At 36.2% G+C, this 27,929-nt stretch overlaps 1 long non-coding RNA gene across 1 annotated transcript; it reads left to right on the top strand.

Moving 5' to 3' along the window:
• The first annotated feature begins 25 nt into the window (after positions 1-25).
• Positions 26-27,929, top strand: LOC123576077. The gene is made up of 3 exons (XR_006701156.1): positions 26-230; positions 9,843-9,980; positions 27,883-27,929. It is a non-coding gene; the product is annotated as an uncharacterized LOC123576077 (long non-coding RNA).

The following is a 27,929-nucleotide window of genomic DNA, read 5'->3' on the forward strand; positions in this document are numbered from 1 at the left end:
CTTTATGTGTTTTAGGAGCCCTTGTCATAGCACCATGGCAGTTCATCTTTGTGAGTGGGGCTGGCCTGAGAGTAGGGATCGGAGGAAAAAACGTATGTTTTTCTCTCACCTCTGGGATTTCAAATCCCATGATCTCCTGGAAAGAAAGAAGGGCTCTCCCTACAAGATTTCCTTCTCTGCCTGCTCTGCAGTTCTTCAGTTCAGACCACACTCAGGTGAAACAAAGCCAGGTAAGAAAGGAAGGCAGGCAACAGAAAACTGACCACTCTCCCAGTCAGTCGGCAAGTGCTGACTTTTCATCCAATCTGTTTGCCACTGTTCAGTTTTGAGAGTCCTGGTGTAGCTACTTTGTGTACTGTGTCCAGATTTTTAGTTGTAAAAGTTGTGGCAGGGGGATAGGATGGAGTGGGTTTGCTCTATCTTAGCCAGCACCAGAAGTCAGAAAACACACATGTAACTCTATTGCTATCCAGGATTGTATTATTTTTTTTAACGTTTATTCATTTTTGAGACAGAGAGAGACAGAGCATGAATGGGGGAAGGTCAGAGAGAGAGAGGGAGACACAGAATTTGAAACAGGCTCCAGGCTCTGAGCTGTCAGCACAGAGCCCGACATGGGGCTCGAACTCACGGACCGCGAGATCATGACCTGAGCCGAAGTCAGGCGCCCAACCAACTGAGCCACCCAGGCGCCCCTCCAGGATTTTACTTAAGAAGCCAAGTGGAATCCAATCACATACATTTCACTTGTTAAGGATACAAACCATGAATATATTTTTAAATGTAAAAAAGTACTATGGTTTATTAGCTAAGTGCTAGAATCTATTGTTATATGTAAAAGAAATGTAAATATTGGGAAAAATAATGGTGTTCTAATAGAAGATGAGAATATGTGAAGTTGTGAAGAAAGGTCTGAGACCTCCTAATGTCACTTAGCTGGAAAGAGAGCAGTATTCAAACCTCAGTCTGTTTACAAACTTGGGCTCATAAACACTATGCAATGTAGCTTAAGGAAGACTATTTTCTGATTTATAAGAATTTGTGATTCTTGGGGATACTTAATTCAGTCGGTTAAGCTTCCAATTTAGGCTTAGGTCATGATCTTGTGGTTCACGAGTTCTAGCCAAATGTTGGACTCTGTGCTGACAACTCAGAGCCTGCTTTGGATTCTGTGTCTCCCTCTTTCTCTCAAAAATAAACATTAAGGGATCACAAATTCCTTTTTTTTTAAAGAGAAGTTCTGAGAAAGGAAATATCAGAATATCCAGGCATTCATTCGGGTATTCATTTGCAAGAAGTTTTTGAATAATACCTTTAAGATACATGTTAATATCATGTGTATTATAAGGCATGAATCCTGTCCTCATAAAGCTCATATTGTAATAGAAAAAGTTAGTTTGTCCATCAGTACACAATTACAAAACAATGTGATTAGTACACATTGTGGATTAGCCAAGGTTATCCTTTGGGAAGGGAAAAAGAAAATTTTGTTAAATGTTAAGGCTTAAAGAATGATAAATGAAGTGATACAGAGGGAAGGTCATGCCATCTAGAAGGACTAACAATGTAATGGCATGACAAGAAAAAGGACCAAAATTATTGCTACTCATGACCAGGCTTGTATTAGCTAAATTCTCACCACAAGTCCATCAAGTCATTATTTTAGACAAATTTTGGTGAAGCAAGTGGCATCTTGTTACTTATCTCCAGGAGTAGAAAGCTGAACGCTTCTGCCCACTGCCTGTTGGTATTGGAGTGTGTACGGAAAACACACTGTGGTCCAGTAATGGATGTAACAGTGCTGTACTCAGAGAAGACACAACAAGAGCAGCTTCCATAGGCAACATTAGTTAGTTCCCTGCGGCCAGCAGGTCTCTTTTGGCAGCCGACACAGGCATTTGACCTACAAGAATTGTTTTTGTATAGCACTAGGATCCCATCCTCTTTTCAAAGGGGACAAGTGTGGCAGGATGGTTGGCTAGGTGCCATATACTTAAACAGAACAAAGTAGTAGACACTGAATCTGAAACATGCTAAGATATTCCCACACAGGGTGATGAGCCCAGCACAGGATATGAGGCCTCGTTATCTCTTGGCAAGGTAGTGTGCTAGGCCCTTTGTAATGTGGCCAAGAGGGATGGAAACACTGCTCATGAGAGGTGTGCCTTTCATAGTCTTTTAATGCTAAAAATGGCTTCATCATTATTTATCTGAGCTCCTTTTTATTAAAAATTGGTTTATAATTTAAGCTTTATACACTTATTTGACCATGATGGGAGTCTCAGACATAGAAGCCCGGTGTTCTGACACCCAGCTCAGAGCTTTGTCTCCTGCATTGTATTTTATGTATTTTTTTGGTCATTTGTAACTTCCAAATGGGAAGTCAAAGAAAATCCTAAGGATTATTATATTAATTAACATTTATTTAGAATCTGAATATGGTCCGATTCAATTTTCTTTTGGAAGTGTCTGAGGACTTACCAGTGCTGTTGCCTTGAATATAAAATCAACTGCTTATCCTACAATCCTATAACTATGAACTCCTAGGCAATGAAAAACTCTGAGTAAAGGATTTAACTAGCTATTTCCAATGGAATGAATAGATTGCTCATCAGAATAAATACACGTGGGTTTTAATATAAAGGCTTTATTTTTATTATCCTCTGTAGTTTTGAAAATTCTAACTTAGCTTTCCTCTTTTTCTTGTTGTACAGCTGCTATATACTTACCCCCTTAAAAATCCCTGGCCATTTCCCTGAAGGGGATAGAGTCAGTGGACTGAATAGGATTAGCATCAAAAGTCACCACTGCTTTCCCAAGCAGAGTTTAAAAATAGGATCATTGAATAATAAGGGATTTAAGTCTCAACCAAGCAGGGTGCGGAAGGAAATTATTTGGATTTAGACCAATAGAGATTAGAGTGTGATTACAGACTACCATGTCCTTTATATCAGATTAAGGGACTTGAAAGAGAAGACTTGCAGGAAAAAAAAAAAGTCAGGTCACAAAATTTTCCACCTGCTTCCCTAAATCAATCACAGAAGGATCTCTCTCTACACATTTCTGAGTCTGAGGGTACTGACTGAAGCAAACACAAAGCAGTGAAGGTGTGGCAGGGTCACACTGTAAGGCTTAATGAAAATTACCTTGGAGAATATCAATATAGGAATCAAGGAACCAAGACAGGTAACCAATAATAATCTTTTATCTTAAAAAAAAATCCAAACCCAAATTCCAGGGAAGAAAATGCATCATATTCAGCCCAAATCCATTCCTAGAATGAAGCATTTGTAGTTAACATAGAATTCGCAGCGGTATCAAATAAGAAAGATTTTTCTTCAATATGAGATTAGTTTACATGGCTTAATCAAAGCTTGGATAAAAAAAAAATTCCTTTATAAGTTTGCTAAGATATTGTGAGGGAAGAAAAACGCCTATATAAAAATTTTTGGCAGGTGTCCCAATCAAACTGAAATAGGTGTCTGTTTATCCTAGCAATTGTTTATTAAAAAGGCAATTAGTGATAAGGGGAAATCAGGTAGCATGCACCACTTAAGTATCAGCACGTGTGGAGAAAAAAGTCATTTTGTAAATTGCAGAGCATTTTACTTACCTAAACTTCAAACATTTTGTATAATCTACATTGTTTCCTTTATGAAGATATTAAGAGTTCTTTGGGATGCTTGGGTGGCTCAGTGGCTTAAGCGTCTGACTTCAGCTCAGGTCAGAACTCACTGCTTGTGCGTTGGGTTCTGTGCTGACAGCTCAGAGGCTGGAGCCTGCTTCAGATTCTGTGTCTCCCTCTCTGTCTCTGCCCCTCCTCTGTTCATGCTCTTTTCTCTGTCTCTTGCAAGTAAACAAACATTTAAAAAAAAATTTTTTTAATGAAGATAGAGTTCTTTGAAAGAGAACTTGTTAAAAGTCTATTTGATCTAGGACATGATGAATTCTTGATGTATATTTTGAAAAAAAGTACAAGTTAAACTGACATTTGAACATACTTTCTTCTGTCTGAAATCCCACTTATTCTGAAATCTGTAGAAAATTTCAGAGCAGCAGCAGGAAGATAAGCCTCCTACCTATGATTAAAAATCCTGATGTGTCTGTCAGCTCTTTGTTATATGCCTTATAGTGACTTTTTATTACATACCTATAGATTTAATTTTTAGAAAATTAAAATAGAGAATACGATTGAAAGTGATATCACATCAACTTTTGGAAAAAGGCAGGAACAAGTGACACTTTTTCTCTCATAAGATAATTGTTCAGTGTTTATCAATAATTTCAGTTTCTACTACAGGGCTCTAAAAGCATTAGTGTAATTGGTAAGAATTTACTAAACTATAGTAATTTATATTACTCTGAAATTGAGCTGAAGAAATCTGTCTTGGAAGTTCCATTAGTTTAATCATATTTATTATAGTGAATAAATAACTTTAAAAATTGGATCGATCATTTACCTAGATTAACTATTTTAGTAACTCCACATGGGTAAGTGGGTATGATGTGTGTATGATATGTATACATGTATATTGTTTAGAGATAATATACTGTCAGGTACAGAGACTGTGAAACTATTGAAGTATGATAGACATACAAAAAAGCTGTACCTGTTTAATACAACGACATGATGAGTTTAGAGAGGATATAAGTCCCTGAAACTAACTCTATTAATTAACCTGTGCCATTAAACCTATCCATTGCCTCAAACATTCCTCTCACCTTCTTTACCATCAAGATCAGTATTCTTTCATTGTTTAGGAGTTTCAATATAATATCAATATTGTATTAATTCAGTAATTAGTTCTAAATATGAATCACTACTTCAGACTATCCGTCTTTCATACAGCACTAACTCTATGAAGAAAATTCCATTGTTATTTTTTTCACTGTCCTGAAATTAAATTTTTAACAATGTCAAATGGGGAAAAAAAAGACACTACTTTGAAAATATTTGTCACTAATATGTTTCATTGGGCAACCGGTTACTATAATAGAAAAAATTACTTATGAATTATGTTAGAACTGTCCCTAAGACATAGTAAGGCCCAAATAAATTGTTAGTAAATGTTACTATTTCCATTCATCTTTTTTTTTTTCTTTTTAAAATTGGGGATATTAGTATTTAGTTATGGGATGGATGTCTTTTGGAACAAATGAGTTGATGCATGCATTATAATTCTCGTATTGAGCTATATTAAGCAGTAAATAAAATATAGTTTGATAAAGACTGCTGGTTAATGTTTTCACAGTGGATAGGAGGAGGCATCATTTTGCATGAGTCATTTTTAAAAAGACTTTTATGAATGTGTTGGATTTAGACATGATACTATAGAATGAAATTAATGCCTACAAAGCCTGGGGTTGAGTGTTTGGACACAGAACTTGTTAACAAGTATTTGAGAAAGATAAAAATATTAAATTAGCTATTAAATATGATAAGGAAAAATGTTTTGAAAGTCAGTTAAGCAGGTTGATTTCGTCCATATTTTCCTACACTTTTACTTTGTGGGACATACTTTCCCTTTGTAAAATTTCACATTGTCAGTAGATAAAATTTTCAAATATTTTGAGGATTAAATTGATTGTGGGAAAAAATCAACATTATGACTTTAAGACCTTAAAGAGCATAGATGTGTACCTGTAAAGAGCCTGATATAGTAGGCAAAGTATTTTATTTGTGTTTCTTTACCAATTAGATTTTATGTTGACAGCCAGAAAAATTATTTGAAAATATAGAGATTTAATAGGTTGTTTGGAATCAAATATCCTGGTATATATTTTACACTGTTTTAGATTCCTATGTCTTGTTAGGAAAGGAACCATCGTCAGATGTGGAATCAGATAACACTTTATTAAAAACTGTTGCCTACCTGGGATATTTTGCTATTCTCCTCAATTGTGGGGCTGGTTATTTTGATTAATGTTGAGAGGCTGTGGAAATGACTTCCCTAGAAATCTTGACTGGGCTAGAAACCCATCTGTCTTACATGGCTTACTTGTAGTCCTGCCTGGAGGCAAAGGATAGATAACCTGAAATAGAATGAAAGACCCAAAGGAAAGGATTAAGTCACTAGATTAGTGGTGACCATATGCTCTCTAGAAGGTTTGTGAAATTGCTCATTTCCATGGGAAAAGATATGTTTTCTCAGTGGCCTTGAATTTTAGTAACAGAACAATGCCACCAGTTTCCTTTACAATGCCCATTAAATCCACTAGAGCAAGTAATCTTTCAAGGATAATATTTTTGTTTCAGATATATGAACATGCTAAATTATTGTGAAAAATATTTTACCTTCATCTTACTTCATAACCTTTTCTTATCTCTTCTCCCCATTTTTCTCCTTGCAGGCCTTCTTTCTTTCCTTCATTCCCAACAAAATATTTTAGAATGCTTCACTAATGTTTTTTTCTTTTCCAGTTGCTAGGTTTTATTGGATTGCTTAGCAATAATAGAACATCATAAAAAGAAATAAAACTCCTTTTCAATTCAAGGCACACCATCTTGTTTACCTCAATTCTTACTCTTTTCCTGTTAGTAACAAAAAGGTTTTAAGCATAAACCAAAACTGATTGAGTTACTATTCTAAAAGTAATTCCACGCTACTAGAAAATACTGCACTATGTAGTTACAAAATGGTTTTTAAAGTCATCTTTGTATTTAATCTCTCCTTTACTGTAACCTAAATATAGAGCTTTCTTTACTCTTGTTGAAAATGTATTTATTTTTTTATGAGGCCATGAACTCAAAGAATATCAATTCTTCTTAAACTGGAAAAGGTCTACCCAAAGAGCTTTATGTTTTGTTTTGTTTTGTTTTTTTCCTCTCTGTATTAGCACTTAAATGAAGTTATTCTGTTAAGGTGTAATATGAATTAGTATTCTTGAATCATCTAGGAAATTTTGTGTTTGTGAATTTGTCATTTATGAGAATTCAGTGCTATCTAATTGCTCTTGCCTTCACATCACTGTTTATTCTTTGATTTTCCTTAGACTATTCCTTCAGCCTGGGATGTTCAACTCTATCCTATCCATGTTTCATTGCTGCATTCCAAATGACACCTCCCTTATATATGATGCTTTTTGTGAGATTTTCCCATGAGTTCTCTGAAAAATTGAGAAGAAAGGACTATAACATATTCAACAAAGCACTTTGTCAGGGAGTTTTAGTGTGGAATATATTAGTGCATGTAATAAGTGGTATCTCTTTCATAGCCTGAAACTCTTTGAGGGCAGGGACAGTTTCATATTTATGTACATGAGACTGAGAACAGAACTTTTAGTACCATGTGCATAGGTGTTTAATTATTTATTGGGTCAATGGATGAAATACTTTATCCTAGATCTGGAATATGGCAGTTTTGCTTCCTGTTACAAAGCCTCTGTTATAGTAAACTGAGTCTAAGGAATGCATTTTCTTCTTCCTTCTACCTAAAATGAGGTAATGGTTAAAAGGAAATTTATGGGGCGCCTGGGTGGCGCAGTCGGTTAAGCGTCCGACTTCAGCCAGGTCCGTGAGTTCGAGCCCCACGTCAGGCTCTGGGCTGATGGCTCAGAGCCTGGAGCCTGTTTCCGATTCTGTGTCTCCCTCTCTCTCTGACCCTCCCCCGTTCATGCTCTGTCTCTCTCTGTCCCAAAAATAAATAAACGTTGAAAAAAAAAATTTAAAAAAAAAAAAAAAAAAAAAAGGAAATTTATATTTAACCAAGCAAAGATCATTAAAAAATGACCAAGTCATACCTGTTGAAAGAAAAAAATGCCACTTCAACTAGTGAAAACCATGGCTTAAATATGTAATGTTATTAGGCACGAAAATTTCTAATTTCTTTTATTGATATAAGAAAAAAATCGACGAATTATGAAATCATAACAGCTAGCACTATTGTAGTACTTATATTGTGCCAGGAACTTTGCATATCCAACCCATTTACCCTCCCAAAAGCTGTGTGAAAAACTTAATGGCAAAGAGATCCTATTTCCTGCTTAATGTCATACACCTAGCAGGTATCAGAGCAGGGGCTTGGCCTCAGTTATTGTGTCTCTAATTGGTAGTAAGGGTACTTAATAAAAGTTTCAGTAAAATGTCCATAAGACATGAAAAAATTGAGCTTCTGTTAAATACCACCACTGTAGGATGTCCTCCATATAGAACTAAGTCTTCTCTATTTTTGAAGAATTCAAAGTTTTCTTTTGTTGAAATTGAGATTATAAAATACATATTCAGGTTAAGATGTCTAAACGTTTTACCCAATGTTTACTAATTTTACTAGTATTTTCTTATAGCTTTGATGTTATTTTTTTTCTATAGAGAGAGGGAGAACGCAGGGTAGAGGAGAGGGAAAGAGAATCTCGAGCAGGTTCCACATGGAGCCCCATGTGGGGCTTGACCCATGACCCTAGAATCGCAAGCTGGGCTGAAATGAAGAGTCAGAAGCTCAACCAACTGCACCACCCAGGTGCCTCATAATTTTATTAGTATTTTTTAACATAACCTTTCTTCTTATTTCACCCTCCATCTTAACCTTATTCTTCTCTTCTATGAGTGTCTTTTGTGATTGATACTATTTTCTGAAGGCTTATCACTGAAATGTTTTATTGTTAAATAGGCATTTCCATGGTTTTATGGAGTGCCAAGTATATGTTACAATTATCATTTCATGTAAACAGAGTTTTTCATATAAACATTAGTGGTACATTTTCAGACCATAAAATGCAGACACCTTGGGGACAGTGAATGACACTGAAATTAACTAAGTTTGACAAATTCCAGAGACTGGAAGACTGAGACCTGAAGAGGCTATGCGACTTGACCAAGGTCACTCAACAGTATGTGACATGATGATTAAGTCAAATCACTGGAGACAGTTTAATAGACTTGTACAATATTATTAAGCTGGGATGACTTTTCTTTGAATACTTTATACCTTTTCTAGTTTGTCAGTTTCTCTGACTTATGTGATAAATTTGTTTTTTTCTTTTTCATAGGAAATAACCACATTAATTTATTATGGATATCATATAAGAATATCATTTGTGCTTATGAATTTATTATTTTCCTCAAAAAGTTTAAATTGCCATTTTATTTTATGTAATGAGGTAGATAGATATATGAATACACGAATATATGCAGTTAATTCTTGATGTGGACATTAAGGAAATAAATATGTGCATGTATATAAATCAACAAATATAGCAGAAAATACTAAGATTACTTACATTGTCTACTTATACTCAAGTTTGTTATTCAATTTGAAATTATCAAAAGCTCAGAGTAAAAACTGAAAACAATGCTGCTTTTTCATTCAAATTTGCCAGAAAACTGCTCCACTGACTGACCATGGGCCCTAACACTCAACATCAGTTAAGGACAGATACTTAATACTTGAGAAAAAAATTTCAAGCTAAAGCATGTCAAATCCTATGGTAAAGGTGGAGAACAAAGTAATGTGATGTATAACTAGGGAAAATAGATGAATTAGAAAGACATTACTCTCATCAAAATTGGAAGTGTCTGCTATTTGAGCAAGAAAGTAATTTTATTATATGAACCATTAGAAGGAATAACTAAAGTGAAGATTTAGAAGGTAGTGCTTTTAGCTTACAGTTAGAAAAATTCTCTCATGAACTGCCCTGTACTAGATATTTTTATATAACACTTCTGTACTGGGAGCAAATAAGCAGAGTCTTTGCATTCATTCTAGGATTCCAGATCACATCAACAATAGTGATTTCTCTCTCATCCTGGTCATATACCAAACTATACCTTCCATGTTCTTACTTATGCTACCATACTGCTTTTCATGGCTTAGACCTGCTGATTACTAGTTCCATTTCATTTCTAGACATGACTGTTCCTTTTCTTCCTGAGGTGATTTTCTTTGTATCTACTGGCCAGCAATGTCTATCAAAGGACTACTCTTGGTGCAACATCTTGAGGTTATTGTAGTTGTTTAACTGCCCATGGAAAGCTCCTTACACAGGTAAGTATACGCCTATATAAATAATTCTGTTAAAATACAACTGTTCCTAATATCTCTAGATTTTAAAGCAGAATGTTATTTTCTACTTACTGGTAAGCATGACCCAAATTAAGTTTGTTAAATCACCACAGTTGTTCCTTTAACATTTGAATTTTCAGAGCGGTGACGAGTTCATTTCCACATTGCTTTTTCACATGAATTGAATGGATATGAGTTTACATAAACAAGAATATACAGTACAAAAGAGACAATAGGAAAATGACTGGATGCGTTTTTAGTAAGCAAAATGTAGATATTAATGATTACAGCACCCTACTGTCTTATTAAAGAAGTCATTGATTTGTATTTACTGCTTTAGTTATTGACAACCATCAATCTTCTGCTGCTACATAATCTAGGTATGACAAATATCTCCTATCACCCAATCTCCCACAAGGTGAATATAATTGCATTTCGTGCTAATTGAAAAGTTTGTAAAGATCTTTGTTCTCAAGAAGTTTATAATCCATAAGAGACCTAAACCTTTCCTATTAAGGATAGACAGTCTTTCATTCTGAATATTACTTTGAACAAAGAACATTCTTAAGTTACAAAAAATTACTTTCTTCATGTCTTCTCCTCTGATCTTTTATTTTTTCTCAACCAAATCCTTCTCTGGCCTTTGCAAACCCTTCCCCCAAACCAATCATGGTACACAATGCCCTACTCCATTATTTTGTGTTTTCTTTTTAAATTTCACTTACCATACAGTGCAATATTGGTTTCAGGAATAGAATTAAATGATTCATCACTTACCTGTAACACCCAGTGCTCATCATAAGTGCCCTCCTTAATACCCATCACCTATCTAGCCCATACCCTCCCTCGGTCAATCATCAGTGTGTTCTTTATCATTAAGAGCCCAGTGTGGTTTGTTTCCCTCTCTCCTCTTCCCATATGTTCATCTGTTTGGTTTCTCAAATTCCACATATGAGTGAAATCATATGATATTTCTCTTTCTCTAATTGACTTATTTTGCTTAGCATAATAAATTCTAGCTCTATCCATCTCGTTGCAAATAGAAAGATTTCATTCTTTTTGATAGCTGCCCTCTCATGCTCATCATTTTTCCTCTTTCTACTCTAATTAGTAATAATGCAAATCTATACCTAAGGTCTCTTCACTTTCTTCTTTCACCAATTATTTACTTTTTAATGACTAGTACCTTCAACTCTGAGCCACAGCAATCTTTCCTCCCCACCCCTCCTTGACTCCTTCCTGTTTCTCTTAAGATTTCCTGATACTCATTTTCTAATATCCATTTATGTAGTGTGAAAGACTCTAAGCAGTGCAATCTCTCTAAATCCTGGTAATCTGAATATGGAGAACTACCATAGTAAGGAAGTATAAACTACAATATAGTAGGTTTAAAGTATGAGGCAATGAATGGAGGTTTCATTCAGATCTGATCAAATAGCTATAGATCTTCCTAAAGCTATTATTAGGGCTTGTGACTTTTCAGGAATGGAGATAGAAAAGTAAAATAAATTCTTCAGGCAAAATGCTCATGCTGGAAATGCAGCTATAGAATAAAAACTCAATTCCTCACTAAACACCCTAAGTTAATGTTCTGCCCCATGTTGTTTTGCTTCTCTGTGGAGAGTATCTTCCTTATTTCTGGTGTGGATTTTTTCATCATTCTGCTTATATCATCAGTTACATATTAACATCAGTTAATATTCCAGCCACAATTGTATAAAAGCTGTATTGTTTCTCTCATCTAGCATGACAGTATTGAAATATGACTGTATACACACCCATATATATGTGTTATACATATATTAAAATTGAAGGTTTATGCCCTAAAACCTCCTTAGAGGGAAAGAAGAAAGTTGTTTTCATAAAGCCAGGTCAATAACCACTATATAACACAAGTTATTTTTTTTTTTAATTTTTTTTTCAACGTTTATTTATTTTTGGGACAGAGAGAGAGACAGAGCATGAACGGGGGAGGGTCAGAGAGAGAGAGGGAGACACAGAATCGGAAACAGGCTCCAGGCTCTGAGCCATCAGCCCAGAGCCCGACGCGGGGCTCGAACTCACGGACCGCGAGATCGTGACCTGGCTGAAGTCGGACGCTTAACCGACTGCGCCACCCAGGCGCCCCTAACACAAGTTATTTTTAATAACTTCAAGTTTAGTTCCTTCATAGGCTGAAAGGTCTTACATACATTCTGTTAATTCTTATTCACATCTTTGAATGTTTCAAATCTGTCTCAGCTAGTCTAGTACCCTTTTTTAAAAATAAATCTGTATTTTGTAATAAAATAATTTTGCCTGCATCTTCAAAGTCATTTCTGAAATTAACTGCTCACAGAAAGAAACGGCTTTGGCTGCATGAGATGATTTTATTACAATCTATAGTCTTTACATATAGAGAATGTAATTACCTCAGACCAGCTTACTCAATGGTGAATTTGAATAATGAATGCTAGCAAAAAATAGAACACAGTTTTCTAGGGTCAACCTGAAAACATAAAAGGAAAACATATACTAGACACTGAAATTCTCTATGCCTACACGAGAAATACATAATTGAATTTATTTCCCTCCCTGGTGCTTTTCATCTGATGAGAAGACCTGATTTATATATATTATCTGATGTTTTCCATAATATTAGTTTAATATAACAGCTATAGCAATCAAATCTCATATGTAATAAGTGATAAAGATGAGACAGATGATACAATTTGTTGAGCTTCTATGGTGTCATTTAGAAATGGAAATCATGAGTTTTGACTTCATTTTTATGAACTGTATTGATTGAGTCTCTATCTGTGATTATCTATTAATGACTCTCTTTTGATATAAACATGTAGTAGAAGTGCATTACAAAAATAAATTTATGTTTGGAACAATATCATTAGACTAAGTACAGAAGCAACAAAATAATTAGTGGTGTTGAAAATAATTGTGCCATTTAAAAATACTGATCATTGTTTAAACAAATCAAATACGCTATTACATGCTTTATAATGTGCTTATCTTACAGTTTGATTTTTAGGGGTTTTTTTCTTCAACTTCTCCATGATATGATACAATTAGTTTAGGTATTTGATTTAATGTCTTGCAAATCTCAGTACTTTTAGGCATCATAGATGGACTGTGTTGCACTGAGATCCTTCCTCTTCATTAAATATTTTTGCCTTATGAAAAGTATGTGTTCTATAGGGATTGCTCATCATTTAATTATAGTAAAGTTCCCATATTTGATTTTACAAGTTTCATAAGAGAAATGAAACACAAATAATTTAGAAAATATTGCACTCAATATTTGTAGTCATAGCAACTTTATATTTTCTAATCTCTGAAAAAAAATTTAGTAAAACTACAAATATGATAGTGTACTATTTCTCACATGAGAAAAATATGTATAATATTGCAAAGAAACTTACCAATGAGAAGCATTTCTAATCCATATTGCAGAGTAGCATGCTCCTGATACTTTCAATTTTTAACCCCTTGCTTGGGCATTCTTGAAGGAGGCAGACAGGGTTGGAGCAAAATATTGTGCTGGAGTTTAAGAGACCTATGAAATTCCAAAATATTTTCCCCTTGAATCTTTAATTTAGATAAGAATCTGCAATATACCCAAAGTATTTTCTGCCCAAAATGTATCATTCTTTGGCATAATTAGAAGCAGAAATAAATAGAAATGTCATATAGGTGAATATATCCCTTAATAGTTTTCTGTTAGTAACTTCCTTCAAACAAGAAAACTGAAAATAGAATTGTCTATTGTATTTTATGGCATCTTTGCTAACAAAGTTACGTTTCCAGGAAAATTGAGGTAGAAATTTACTAGGAAAGAAGTTACTGCCACAGGGCTGTGTTTGTTTATAATGAAGAATACAAGGAATATCAAAAAATTTGCCATCACAAGAAGCAAATACATATTTTGACACAGATAATTTTATACCTTTGTTCAGAACCCTCCAAAGGCTCTCATCTCAATCGGAGTAAAAGTTAAAGGCCTCCCAACCCATGTACACTTTACACCCTACCATCCTGTAGCAACAGACTCTTTGTTCTCTCTCCCTAGCCACATTTACTGCTTAGTCACTACGTGAGTTCAGTTTTGTATCCTACTTAAAATGGTTGCAAAACATTGTACCCTAGAACTTAGTGGAGTAAAACAAGTATTTATTATGGTCACAGATTTTGAGGATCATGGATTTGGAGAGAGCACTGCAGAGATGACTTTTCTCCAAAATGTATGAGTCTTCAGCTAGAAGATACTAAGGCTGAGGTCTGGAATCATGTTCAGTTGGGGGGCTTGTTTCTCTCCATATAATCTTCCTCTCTAATAGAGAGAAAGACAACCCTGGAGAAACCACATTCTTATTGTGGCTTATCTTGCAAAGACATATAGCATCACTGCCTCCATATTAAAGCAATTATGACATCTGGACTAAGTACAAGGGTAGGACTTGAAACTGTGTTTTCAACACATTTTTTTTATGAATAACCTAGTAACATTGTAAGTCAAATAATTGGCATAGTTAGCATTACAAGAGAAACAGCGTGGTTATCTTTTCTTGGGTTCCATGACCACACATATTTAAGGTATCTTTGCTGTCCTTTGAAATACTGGTGAACCATTTCTCTTATGTGTGCATTTTTCTTAGAAAATTGTATTTATGGTTTTAAATATTACTTCTAGGCCAGTGATTTCCAAGTATATATATCCAGTCTTTAGCTTTTTATTGAATTCTGGATACATATAACCAAATACCTGCTTTTTATTTTACTTGGATATCTAATTAGCACCTCAGAATTAATGTGTCTAAAACTAATTTTTTTCTTTCTTCTTCAAACTCTTATATCAGTAAATATTGTTACCATCTACAGTGTAGCTCACATCCCTACAGCAAACTTATCAATTCTATCTCCATGACATATTCTGAACCTATCATTTTCTCCACCTCTCCTACTATAATTTTCGTCTAAATCATTAAAATCTCTATCCTAGATTATTGAAGTAGTTTCCTAGCATGTCTCTTCACATAGCAGGAACATCTTAAAGTCCACCAAAAATTTAGTCTCCCCTTCTAACATGCATCATTGCTGCTTTGGCTGCCCAGTCAGGTATCATGTTGTAAAGCTCTTTGCATTGGTAGCTTGGTAAGGAATGTGATAATTTCTTGCCAATAACTTATGTGTTAAAATGCACAACATTACTTCTGAGCCCAGGTGGCTGAGAAGCAAGTGGACTTTCTTTACCTATTGCTTCCTATTCACTGGCTAAACTCCAAGGATTATGAAGTCATAGAGAATAGCCAAGAGATGGAAGAAATCTATGTCTCTGAATCACTGCATTAAAAGTTACCAGGCTAACCTCCATATTATGAGAGAGAGAAAGAGGGGAAAGGAAAAAAAAGCTCCTATTGTGTTATACTACTTATATTTTGGAGCATTTTCTATAGCAGTCTCAATATACCATTCTTTCCAGGCCTTAAGGGAGCCCTTAACAAAATAACTCAAAAAACACAGGCAAAAATTATTAAAGGAATTAAAACATACTAGAAAGTATCCACTTAACTAATACTTAATCTATTTCTCCTCTATTTGTTAGTTAATTCTTAACAAATTAGTAATGAGGCATAACACTAAATGTAAAATGATAAAACAATCAAAAGCCGGAGGTTGTCAGACTGGTTTTTTGTTCATTTTTAAACCAAACCAAAGAAACTGCATCTAACTCTATGCCTTTTACAGGAGACACACTTCAGATCCAAAGATGCAAAAGGTTGGCCACATAGTGTGCTTTCATTCTCTTCCTCCAATCCATTCTTTTTTCAGAGTCTACTGCTGAAAATCACCTAATGGCTTTCCATTACATGTAGAGACAATAAATCAAAATTTCTCATCTTATGTTCAAAGTCCTAAATCCTTGGTTTACCAGGTGGGTCTTGAGATGAGAAGAATCAGCATCACCAGGGGAATCTCATCAGAAATGCAAATATTGGGCCTCATCCCAGACCTACTGAATTAGAAGTTAGAAGATAGAAGGGGACCCAGACATCTGTTTTGTTCTTTTTTTAGCAGATCTTCCAGGTTTGCTTGAGTTTGAGAACAAGCACTCTATATCATAAATTAACTACAAAACTACTCTGTTTTTTGCTGCCCTAGGCCCTATTTATTTCCTTTCTCTTTGTTGAACATTGAAAACTCATATTGACCTAATGCTCTTGGAGTATTCAATCCCTCTGCCTGAAACACTTTTCCTTTGGTTTTGCTATGCTAGTCTCTCACCAAATATCACTCTCTCAGAGATCTTTTTCTTATCCCTTAACCTCAAGTAGACCTATTCCATTGTCTGTGCTTCTCTCTCTCACTTTGTACCATTTGTTTTCCTTGGTTATCACTTTCTGAAATTACTTTGAGTGCTCATTGGTAGATCAGTTTTAGAGTACTCTCGTTTAATTTTTTTTAATGTTTATTTTTGAGGGAGAGACAGTGAGAACCAGGGAGAACCAGAGAGAGGGTGGGGGGAGACACCGAGTCTGAAACAGGCTCCAGGCTCTGAGCTGTCAGCACACAGCACAATGCGGGGCTCAAAGTCACAAACTGGGAGATCGTGACCTGAGCTGAAGTCAGATGCTTAACCGACTGAGCCACCCAGCAGCCCTTGTATTGTCCTCTTTTAAAGTATAAGGTTGAAGAAGCAGGAAACTTTGTATCAACAGTCCCTAGAACAGTGTTTGGCACGCAGATAAGATGTATATATCTAATCAATCATAATTATATCTTTAAAAAATTGAGGGGTGCTTGAGTGGCTCAGTCGGTTAAGTATCCAACTCTTGTTTTTAGGTCATGATCTCATGGTCATGAGATCAATCTCTGTGTCAGGCTCCACGGTGAGCATGGAGCCTGCTGGAGATTCTCTCTGTTCCTTCTCCCTCTGCCTCTCCCCTGCCCTCTCTCTCAAAAATTTTTTATAAAATATATTTGTATTACAACTTAATTACAAATACATTTTGACACTGTGTATAATGTAAGACATTCCCTCAAAGCCATCTCCTCTCATGTATTTGAGAAACTAGGTGCTCATTCCTGAATCAGACATGTTGCCTCCAAAAAGCATTACTTGGGGCTTGGGATAGTGCAGGCTTTCTTTCCTTTTCTGATGTCCTTTACTTTCATATATAGCATTAATTATGTGCCCATCAAATTTTTAAAAATATAATTATGATTGATATATATCTTATCTATGTGCCTAGCACGGTTTTAGGGACTGTTGATATGAAGTTTTCTGCTTTCTCAACCTTACACTTTAAAAGAGAATACATTAAAATTGTACTGCTGTGTCATACAAGTATGACAAATAGCACAAATAGCAAAAACTTTCAAAAAATTAAGTAGTTCCAGAAGAGAATTTTATAGATATACCCAGTTCCTAAACTGTTCCTTGTCTTCAAGTTTACTCTCCTCTTCAGGGACTACTCATTTTGTATCTGTATGCAAATTTCTAACTACATTTTAAAGAACCCCACAGAGGCTGGGCTCACCCCACATGCAATTTCCTCCTCTAACCAGTACATGCTACCAAGTAGTCTCTAGCAGAACTGCTCTTACTCCAAAGGAGACAAGAACTTATTTCTGAGCCTGCTCTCTCCCCTTCAGGGTCTCCCAACCAGTGATAGATACAGATAGTCCTTATTATTATTATTTCTGATATTGTCATACCTTAAGCATGTCTGGGTTTTTTCTTTGAAAGTATTAGAAATGAAAATTGAGGTGCTGTTTGGTTAAGGGACTAAAGTGAGGCAGCTACCACTGTTGGGCCACATTGAGTTACAGAGGTGGAAAATTCTAAGATTATAAATTCACATTGGTTTTTCCATTTAAATACATCATTGCTATGTTAACTATTGGTTTTGTGTGTGGGTTTTTTTTTGTTTGTTTTTTTGGCAGGGTAGGGGTCTTCCTTGGCCACTAAGATTCTCTACTGTAATGACAGTTATTTTTATCATTTCTCTTAGCAAAACATATTCCATAGGTCTAGATGGTAAAGACATCTGATGTAAAAATGGCATTTAGATTAAGTGCCAGGCACTTCTGTAGCTGAAGAAACTGAAATTCAATGAAAATACTAAAGATAATATATACTTGCTCACTGTTTGGATTGAAACCATAAGATGTTGACACAGTACATATTGAGAATTAAAATTAGGATATAAGAAGCAGTGAAGGGATAAATATATGTGTTTATGTGTATACTAGAGGATAGGAAAAGATTCTGATGAAATAATTCAAGATAGTTATGAAGAAATTCATTGATCTTCAAGAAAACTCAGAAAGGCAATTCAGTGAACTCTAAAATAAAATTAATGAACATGAGGAGTTCTTTATCAAACAGATTGAAATGATAAAAATGAACCAAATAGAAATTCCACAGCTAGAATAAGATGAAGAATATCATAAAAAAGCATCAGTAACAGGGCAGAGCAGATGGAAGAAAGCATAAGTGACATGAAGGAGTGGATGGAGATTCAATTTAGTTAGAAGAAAAGGAACTAAAATACTTTAAAACAACTAAATTCTCTCAAAACAAGTGGAAAAATGTATCAAACTTTATCAGATGCTGTAAAAGCAGTTCTGAGAGGAAAGCTTATAGCACTAAATGCATATATTAAGAAATTAGAAAGATCTCAAACAACCTAACTTTACAACTTGAACTAGAAAAAGAAAAAATAAGTCCAAAGTTAGAATGATAGAAATAATAAAGGTCAGAGAAGAAATAAATGAAATAGAAACTAGAAACAATAGAAAAGATTGGTAAAACCAAGAGCTGGATTTTTGAAAAGTTAAGCAAAACTGACAAACTTAGACTAAGGAAAAAAAAAAAAAAGAAGATGATGACTTAAATAAAATTAGAAATGAAAGATGAAGGGCACTTGGGTGGCCCAGTTGGTCAAGCATCTGACTCTTGATTTTGGCCTAGGTCATGATCTCAGGGTTTTTTAGATTGAGCCCTGTGATGGGTTCTGACTGACAGCCAGAGCCTGCTTGGGATACTCTCTCTCTTTCTCTCTCTCAAAGTAAACATTAAAAAAAAAAATGATGAGATATTACCATTACCACTGATACTACAGAAATACATGGTATCATAAGAGACTACTATGAAAGCCAACAAATTAGTCTAGAAGAAATTGATAAATTTTTTTTTTTTAATTTTTTTTTAACGTTTATTTATTTTTGAGACAGAGAGAGACAGAGCATGAACGGGGGAGGGGCAGAGAGAGAGGGAGACACAGAATCGGAAACAGGCTCCAGGCTCTGAGCCATCAGCCCAGAGCCCGACGCGGGGCTCGAACTCACGGACCGCGAGATCGTGACCTGGCTGAGGTCGGACACTTAACCGACTGCGCCACCCAGGCGCCCCAAGAAGAAATTGATAAATTCTTATAAAAACTACCTATCAAGAATAAATCGGATAACAGAGGAAGATGGCGGCATTGGAGGACACTGGGCTCATCGCATCCTGCTGATCACTTAGATTCCACCCACACCTGCCTAAATAACCCAGAAAACCTCCAGAAGACTATTAGAATGGACTCTCCAGAGCCAAGCGTAGACAAGAGGCCCACAGAAGAGGGTAGAAAGGGCTGAGAGGTGGTGTGCACTATGCGGACTGGAATGAGGGAGCCAGGGTGGTGGAGAGGCAGCCCACTGGGCAGGGCAGAGCCCCTGAGTCTGGCGTGCAAAAGCAGAGGGGCCAGACGGAGTGTGTTCTGACAGCCAGTGGGACTTAACATCTGGAATGTTATAAGTCAACAGCTCTGCTCAGAGAGCGGGAGGGCGAGAGGACAATGGGAGGGAGAGTTGTTGAACCCCAGAAGACAGAGCTCAGCTCAGGAGGGAACAAAGGCGCTGGTTAGCACCATATCCTTCCCCCAACCCCCAGCTGAAATCCCAAAGGGAACCAGTTCCCATCACTGAACTTGCTTACACCACACAAACCCCCAACACTGTGCTTCTGTGGATCCATCCCTCCGATGGGTCTTCCTTCCTCCTGGTGCCACAGGGCCCCTCCCGCCGCAGACCACCAAAGGCAAAGTGAGCTGAGCCTGCCCCTCCCACCCCTGTGCACCTTGTGGATCCACCCCAGCTAATACGACAGATCCCATCAAAGCAGCACCACAAGCCTGGCAGTGTGCAAGTAGCCCAGACAGGGGCCACACCACTCCACAGTGAGTCCTGCTCCTGGGAGAGGGGAAGATAAGGTACACACCAGTCTGACTGTGGCCCATCAGTGGTGGGCCCCGCCCACCAACACAAGTTACTCCAGACAGCACAGGGGAAGGGCCCTGCAGTTCTGCACCACTCTAGGGACTATCCAAAATGACGAAACAGAAGAATTCTTCTCAAAAGAAACTCCAAGAAGTAGCGACAGCTAATGAATTGATCAAAAATGATTTAAGCAATATAACGGAACATGAATTTAAAATAATAGTCATAAAATTAATCACTGGGCTTGAAAAAAAGTATAGAGGACAGCAGAGAATCTATTGCTACAGAGATCAAGGGACTAAGAAACAGTCAGGAGGAGCTAAAAAATGCTACAAATGAGCTGCAAAATAAAATGGAGATGACCAGAGCTCAGATTGAAGAGGCAGAGGAGAGAATAGGTGAATTAGTAGATAAAATTATGGAAAAAGAATAGAGAAAAAAATCAAGGAGTGAGAGGGGAGAATTAGAGAACTAAGTGATGTGATGAAACATAGTAATATCCATATAATAGGGATTCCAGAGGAGGAAGAGAGAGAGAAAGGGGCTGAAGGTGTACTTGAACAAATCATAGCTGAGAACTTCCCTCATCTGGGGAAGAAAAAAAGCATTGAAATCCAAGAGACACAGAGAACTCCCTTCAGATGTAACTTGAATCTATCTTCTCCACGACATATCATAATGAAACTGGAAAAATACAAGGATAAAGAGAAAATTATGAAAGCAGCTAGGGATAAACATGCTCTAACATATAAAGGGAGACCAATAAGACTAGTGACCAATCTCTCTACTGAAACTTGGCAGGCCAGAAAGGAATGGCAGGAAATCTTCAATGTGATGAACAGAAAAAGTATGCAGCTGAGAATCCTTTATCCAGAAAGTCTGTCCTTTAGAATAGAGGGAGAGATAAAGGTCTTCCCAAACAAACAAAAACTGAAGGAATTTGTCACCACTAAACCAGCCCTACAAGAGATCCTAAGGGGGATCCTGTGAGACAAAGTACCAGAGACATCGCTACAAGCATGAAACCTACGGACATCACAATGACTCTAAACCCATATCTTTCTATAATAACACTGAATGTAAATGGACAAAATGCTCCAACCAAAAGACATAGGGTATCAAAATGGATAAAAAAAACATACCCATCTATTTGCTGTCTACAAGAGACTCATTTTAGACCTGAGGACACCTTCAGATTGAAAGTGAGGGGATGGAGAATTATTTATCATGCTACTGGAAGTCAAAAGAAAGCTGGAGTAGCCATACTTATATCAGACAAACTAGACTTTAAACTAAAGGCTGTAACAAGAGATGAAGAAGGGCATTATATAATAATTACAGGGTCTATCCATCAGGAAGAGCTAAATTATAAATGTCTATGTGCCGAATATGGGAGCCTCCAAATATATAAAACAATTACTCACAAACATAAGCAACCTTATTAATAACAATGTGGTCATTACAGGGGACTCTAATATTCCACTTACAATAATGGATAGATCATTTAGACACAGGATCAATAAAGAAACAAGGGCCCTGAATGATACATTGGATCAGATGGATTTGACAGATATATTTAGAACTCTGCATACCAAAGCAACAGAATATATTTTCTTCTTCAGTGTACATGGAACCTTCTCTAAGATAGATCACATACTGGGTCACAAAACAGCCCTTCATAAGTATACAAGAATTGAGATTATACCATGCATACTTTCAGACCACAATGCTATGAAGCTTGAAATCAACCACAGGAAAAAGTCTGGAAAACCTCCAAAAGCATGGAGGTTAAAGAACACCCTACTAAAGAATGAATGGGTCAACCAGGCAATTAGAGAAGAAATTAAAAAATATATGGAAACAAACAAAAATGAAAATACAACAATCCAAATGCTTTGGGATGCAGCGAAGGCAGTCCTGACTGGAAAATACATTGCAATCCAGGCCTAGCTCAAGAAACAAGAAAAACCCCCAATACAAAATCTAGTCCTGACTGGAAAATACATTGCAATCCAGGCTTAGCTCAAGAAACAAGAAAAAACCCCAATACAAAATCTAACAGCACACCTAAAGGAAATAGAAGCAGAACAGCAAAGACACCCCAAACCCAGCAGAAGAAGAGAAATAATAAAGATCAGAGCAGAAATAAACAATATAGAATCTAAAAAAACTGTAGAGCAGATCAATGAAACCAAGAGTTGTTTTTTTGAAAAAATAAACAAAATTGATAAACCTCTAGCCAGGCTTCTCAAAAAGAAAAGGGAGATGACCCAAATAGATAAAATCATGAATGAAAATGGAATTATTACAACCAATCCCTCAGAAATGCAAGCAATTATCAGGGATTACTATGAAAAAATATATGCCAACAAACTGGACAACCTGGAAGAAATGGACAAATTCCTAAACACCCACACTCTTCCAAAACTCAAACAGGAAGAAATAGAAAGCTTGAACAGACCCATAACCAGCGAAGAAATTGAATCGGTTATCAAAAATCTCCCAACAAATAAGAGTCCAGGACCAGATGGCTTCCCTGGGGAATACTACCAGACGTTTAAAGCAGAGATAATACCTATCCTTCTCAAGCTATTCCAAGAAATAGAAAGGGAAGGAAAACTTCCAGACTCATTCTATGAAGCCAGTATTACTTTGATTCCTAAACCAGACAGAGACCCAGTAAAAAAAGAGAACTACAGGCCAATATCCCTGATGAATATGGATGCAAAAATTCTCAACAAGATACTAGCAAATCGAATTCAACGGCATATAAAAAGAATTATTCACCATGATCAAGTGGGATTCATTCCTGGGCTGCAGGGCTGGTTCAACATTCACAAATCAATCAATGCGATACATCACATTAATGAAAGGAAAGATAAGAACCATATGATCCTGTCAATCGATGCAGAAAAAGCATTTGACAAAATTCAGCATTCTTTTTTAATAAAAACCCTCGAGAAAGTCGGGATGGAAGGAACAAACTTAAACATCATAAAAGTCATTCATGAAAAGCCCAGAGCTAATATCATCTTCAATGGTGAAACACTGAGAGCTTTCTCCCTGATCAGGAACATGACAGGGATGTCCACTCTCACCACTGTTGTTTAACATAGTGTTGGAAGTGCTAGCATCAGCAATCAGACAACAAAAGGAAATCAAAGGCATCAAAATTGGCAAAGATGAAGTCAAGCTTTCACTTTTTGCAGATGACATGATATTATACATGGAAATCCCGATAGACTCCACCAAACGTCTGCTAGAACTGATACATGAATTCAGCAAAGTTGCAGGATACAAAATCAACATACAGAAATCAATTGCATTCTTATACACTAATAATGAAGCAACAGAAAGATAAATAAACAAACTGATCCCATTCACAATTGCACCAAGGAGCATAAAATACCTAGGAATAAATCTAACCAAAGATGTAAAAGATCTGTATGCTAAAAACTATACAAAGCTTATGAAGGAAACTGAAGAAGACACAAAGAAATGGAAAAACATTCTGTGCTCATGTATTGGAAAAATAAATATTGTTAAAATGTCAATACTACCCAAAGCTATCTACACATTCAATACAATTCCAATTGAAATTGCACCAGAATTCTTCTCGAAGCTAGAACAAGCAATCCTAAAATTTGTATGGAACCACAAAAGGCCCTGAATAGCCAAAGTAATTTTGAAGAAGAGGACCAAAGCAGGAGGCATCACAATCCCAGACTGTAGCCTCTACTACAAAGCTGTAATCATCAAGACAGCATGGTATTGGCATGAAAACAGACACATAGACCACTGGAATAGAATAGAAACCCCAGAACTAGACCCACAAACGTATGGCCAACTAATCTTTGACAAAGCAGGAAAGAACATCCAATGGAAAAAAGACAGTCTCTTTAACAAAAGGTGCTGGGAGAACTGGACAGCAACATGCAGAAGGTTGAAACTAGACCACTTTCTCATACCATTCACAAAAATAAACTCAAAATGGATAAAGGACCTGAATGTGAGACAGGAAACCATCAAAACCCTAGAGGAGAAAGCAGGAAAAGACCTCTCTGACCTCAGCACAGCAATTTCTTGACACATCTCCAAAGGCAAGGGAATTAAAAGCAAAAATGAACTATTGGGACCTCATGAAGATAAAAAGCTTCTGCACAGCAAAGGAAGCAATCAACAAAACTAAAAGGCAGCCAACGGAATGGGAAAAGATATTTGCAAATGACATATCAGACAAAGGGCTAGTATCCAAAATCTATAAAGAGCTCACCAAACTCTACACCTGAAAAACAAATAATCTAGTGAAGAAATGGGCAGGAAACATGAATAGACACTTCTCTAAAGAAGACATCCGGATGGCCAACAGGCACATGAAAAGATGCTCAACGTTGCTCCTCATCAGGGAAATACAAATCAAAACCACACTCAGATATCACCTCACGCCAGTCAGAGTGGACAAAATGAACAAATCAGAAGACTATAGATGCTGGCGAGGATGTGGAGAACCGGGAACCCTCTTGCACTGTTGGTGGGAATGCAAACTGGTGTGGTCGCCCTGGAAAACAGTGTGGAGGTTCCTCAAATTAAAAATAGATCTACCCTATGATTCAGCAATAGCACTGCTAGGAATTTACTCAAGGGATACAGGAGTGCTGATGCATAGGAGCACTTGTACCCCAATGTTTATAGCAGCACTTTCAACAATAGCCTAATTATGGAAAGAGCCTAAATGTCCATCCACTGATGAATGGATAAAGAAATTGTGGTTTATATACACAATGGAATACTATGTGGCAATGAGAAAGAATGAAATATGGCCTTTTGTAGCAACGTGGATGGAACTGGAGAGGGTTATGCTAAGTGAAACAAGTCATACAGAGAAAGACAGATACCATATGTTTTCATTCTTATGTGGATCCTGAGAAACTTGACAGAAGTCCATGGGGGAGGGGAAGATAAAAAAAAGAGGTTAGACAGCGAGGGAGCCAAACCATAAGAGACTCTTAAAAACTGAGAACAAACTGAGAGTTGATGGGGGGTGGGAAGGAGGGGAGGGTGGGTGATGGGTATTGAGGAGGGCACCTTTTGGGATGATCACTGGGTGTTGTATGGAAACCAATTTGACAATAAATTTCAAATATAAATAAATAAAAATTAAAAAAAGAATAAATCAGGGAGAAATAGAAAATCTGAACAGACCAGTAGCAAGAAAAGACAGTGAGTGAGTAATCAAAAACCTCCCAATGCAGAAAATCCAGGGACAAGGCAGCTTCACTTGCAAATTTTACCAAATGTTTAAGAATTAATACTAGCCAAATAAGCCTTCAACTCTTGATTTTGGCTCAGGTCATGATCTCACAGTCATGAGATTGAGCCCCACATCAGCTCCACTCTGGGCATGGAGCTTAAGATTCTTTCTATCACTTCCTCTGCTCCTCCCTGACTTGGGTGCTTTCTCTCTCTCTCTCTCTCTCTCAGAAACAAACAAACTCACTAATGCTTATGCTTCCAAAAAACTGAAGACAATGGAACACTTCCAAGCTCATGAGGCCAGCATTACCCTGATAACAAATCCAGATATAATACTACAAGAAAGAGACTAATATTGACTAATACCCTTGATGATATACAAGCAGAAATTCTTAATAAAATGTTAGCAAATTGAATTAAAAATGTACTAAAGGGATTATATGTTATGACCAAGTGGGTTTTACTCCTGGGATGGTTCAACACATGCAAATCAATTGATGCAATGCATCACATTAATACAATGAAAGAAAAACATCATATGATTGCAATAGATGCAGATAAAGCATTGGCAAAATAATATCCTTTCATATAAACTCTCAACAAATTGGGTATAAAAAGAATATACTTCAAGATAACAAAGGCCATATACATGAAACCTTCAACTAACATTATAGTCAACAAAGAAAGATTGAAAGCTTTCCTCTAAGATCAGGAGTAAGACACAATGTCTACTGTCACTACTCTTATACATTATAGCTTGGGAAGACCTAGCTAGAACAATTAAGTAAGACAAAGAAATAAAATACCTCTAAATTGGAAATAAATAAAACTGTCATTATTTGAAGGTTATATAGTTTTGTACATACAAAAATCCCGAAAATTCAATCAAAAACTGTTGAAACTAACAATTTCAGTAAAGGTAAAGGATATAAAATCATAAAGAAATCAGTTGCATTTGTATACACTAATAAAAAAATAAAAGTCATTTACAATATGATCAAACCCACTAAAATACATAGGAATACATTTAACCAAGGGAGTGAAAGATCTGTACAATGAAACTATCAGATTGCTAAAAGAAGCTGAAGATAACAAAAACAAATGTAAAAACATCATGGATTGGAAAAATTGATATTGTTAAAATTCCATACTACAAAAAGCCACCCGTAGATTTAATCCAATTCCTACCAAAATTTGAACATTCTTCACAGAAATAGTAAAATCCTGAAGTTCCATGGAGCCTTAAAAGACCTTGAGTAGGCAAAACAATCCTGAGAAAGAACAGAGTTGGAAGTATCCCACTTCCCAATTTCAAAGTATACTACAAAACTATAGTAATAGAAACAGTATTGGGGTGCCTGGTAGCCCAGTCTGGTAAGCATGGCTCTTGGTTTCGGCTCGGGTCATGATCTCATGGTTCATGAGTTGGAGCTCCACATTGGGCTCTGTGCTATTGAAGCAGAGCCTGCTTGGAATTCTCTCCCTTTCATTCTGCCCCTCCCCCATTTGCACTCTCTCTAAATAAATAAACCTAAAAAACAACACCACCCCCACAGTATGGCAGTGACATAAAAATAAACACATAGATCAGTGAAACAGTGTAGAAAGTCTAGAATTAAACCATTCCTATATGATCAATGAATATTTAAGAAGGGAGTCAAGAACATCTAATGAAGAAAGAATAATTGGTGCTGGGAAAACTGGATAAATGCAGAGTATTACATGTAGAGTAATAAAATTGGGCACCTATGTAACACTGCTCACAAAATTAAAAAAGTAATAAAGTTGGGCCCCTGTGTGTAATACTTCTCATAAAAATTAAGTCACATGGATAAAAAACTTGAACATTAGACCACCTAAAATAAAACTCCTAGAAGAAAACAGAGAAGCTTCTCAACATTGGTCCAGGTGATTTTTTGAATAGGACACCAAAAGTACAACAAAAGCAAAAACAACCATTGAGATTACATCAAACTTAAAAGTGTCTACATGGAAAAAAAGTTAACAAAATAAAAAAACCTTTGGAATACAGAAAATTTTTACAATCCACACATTGGAGGTGATATCTAAAACATTATGCATTGAAACAGAGTAACAGTCCTCAACGTCCATACATACTCACATGAATAATTTTATGTGTAATACATTAAGTGAAAAAAATCACACTGTAGAACAGGATATATAATACGATTACAATAGATAATATGTTTATACACACAAACATGTACAAGCATATGTGTGTACACAAAAGTATTTAGGATAATATATAGGAATGTATATACATACTCTTTCTTTTGGAGAGTGAATTTGTAATAGAAAAGTTTACATTATTTCCTATTTTATATTGTCTTTAATGTTTATTTATTTTTGACAGAGGGAGAGACAGAACCTGAGCAGGGAAGGGGGAGAGAGAGAGGGAGA

Source organism: Leopardus geoffroyi, chromosome C2, assembly GCF_018350155.1.
Source record: "Leopardus geoffroyi isolate Oge1 chromosome C2, O.geoffroyi_Oge1_pat1.0, whole genome shotgun sequence".
Classification (NCBI taxonomy): Eukaryota; Metazoa; Chordata; class Mammalia; order Carnivora; family Felidae; genus Leopardus; species Leopardus geoffroyi.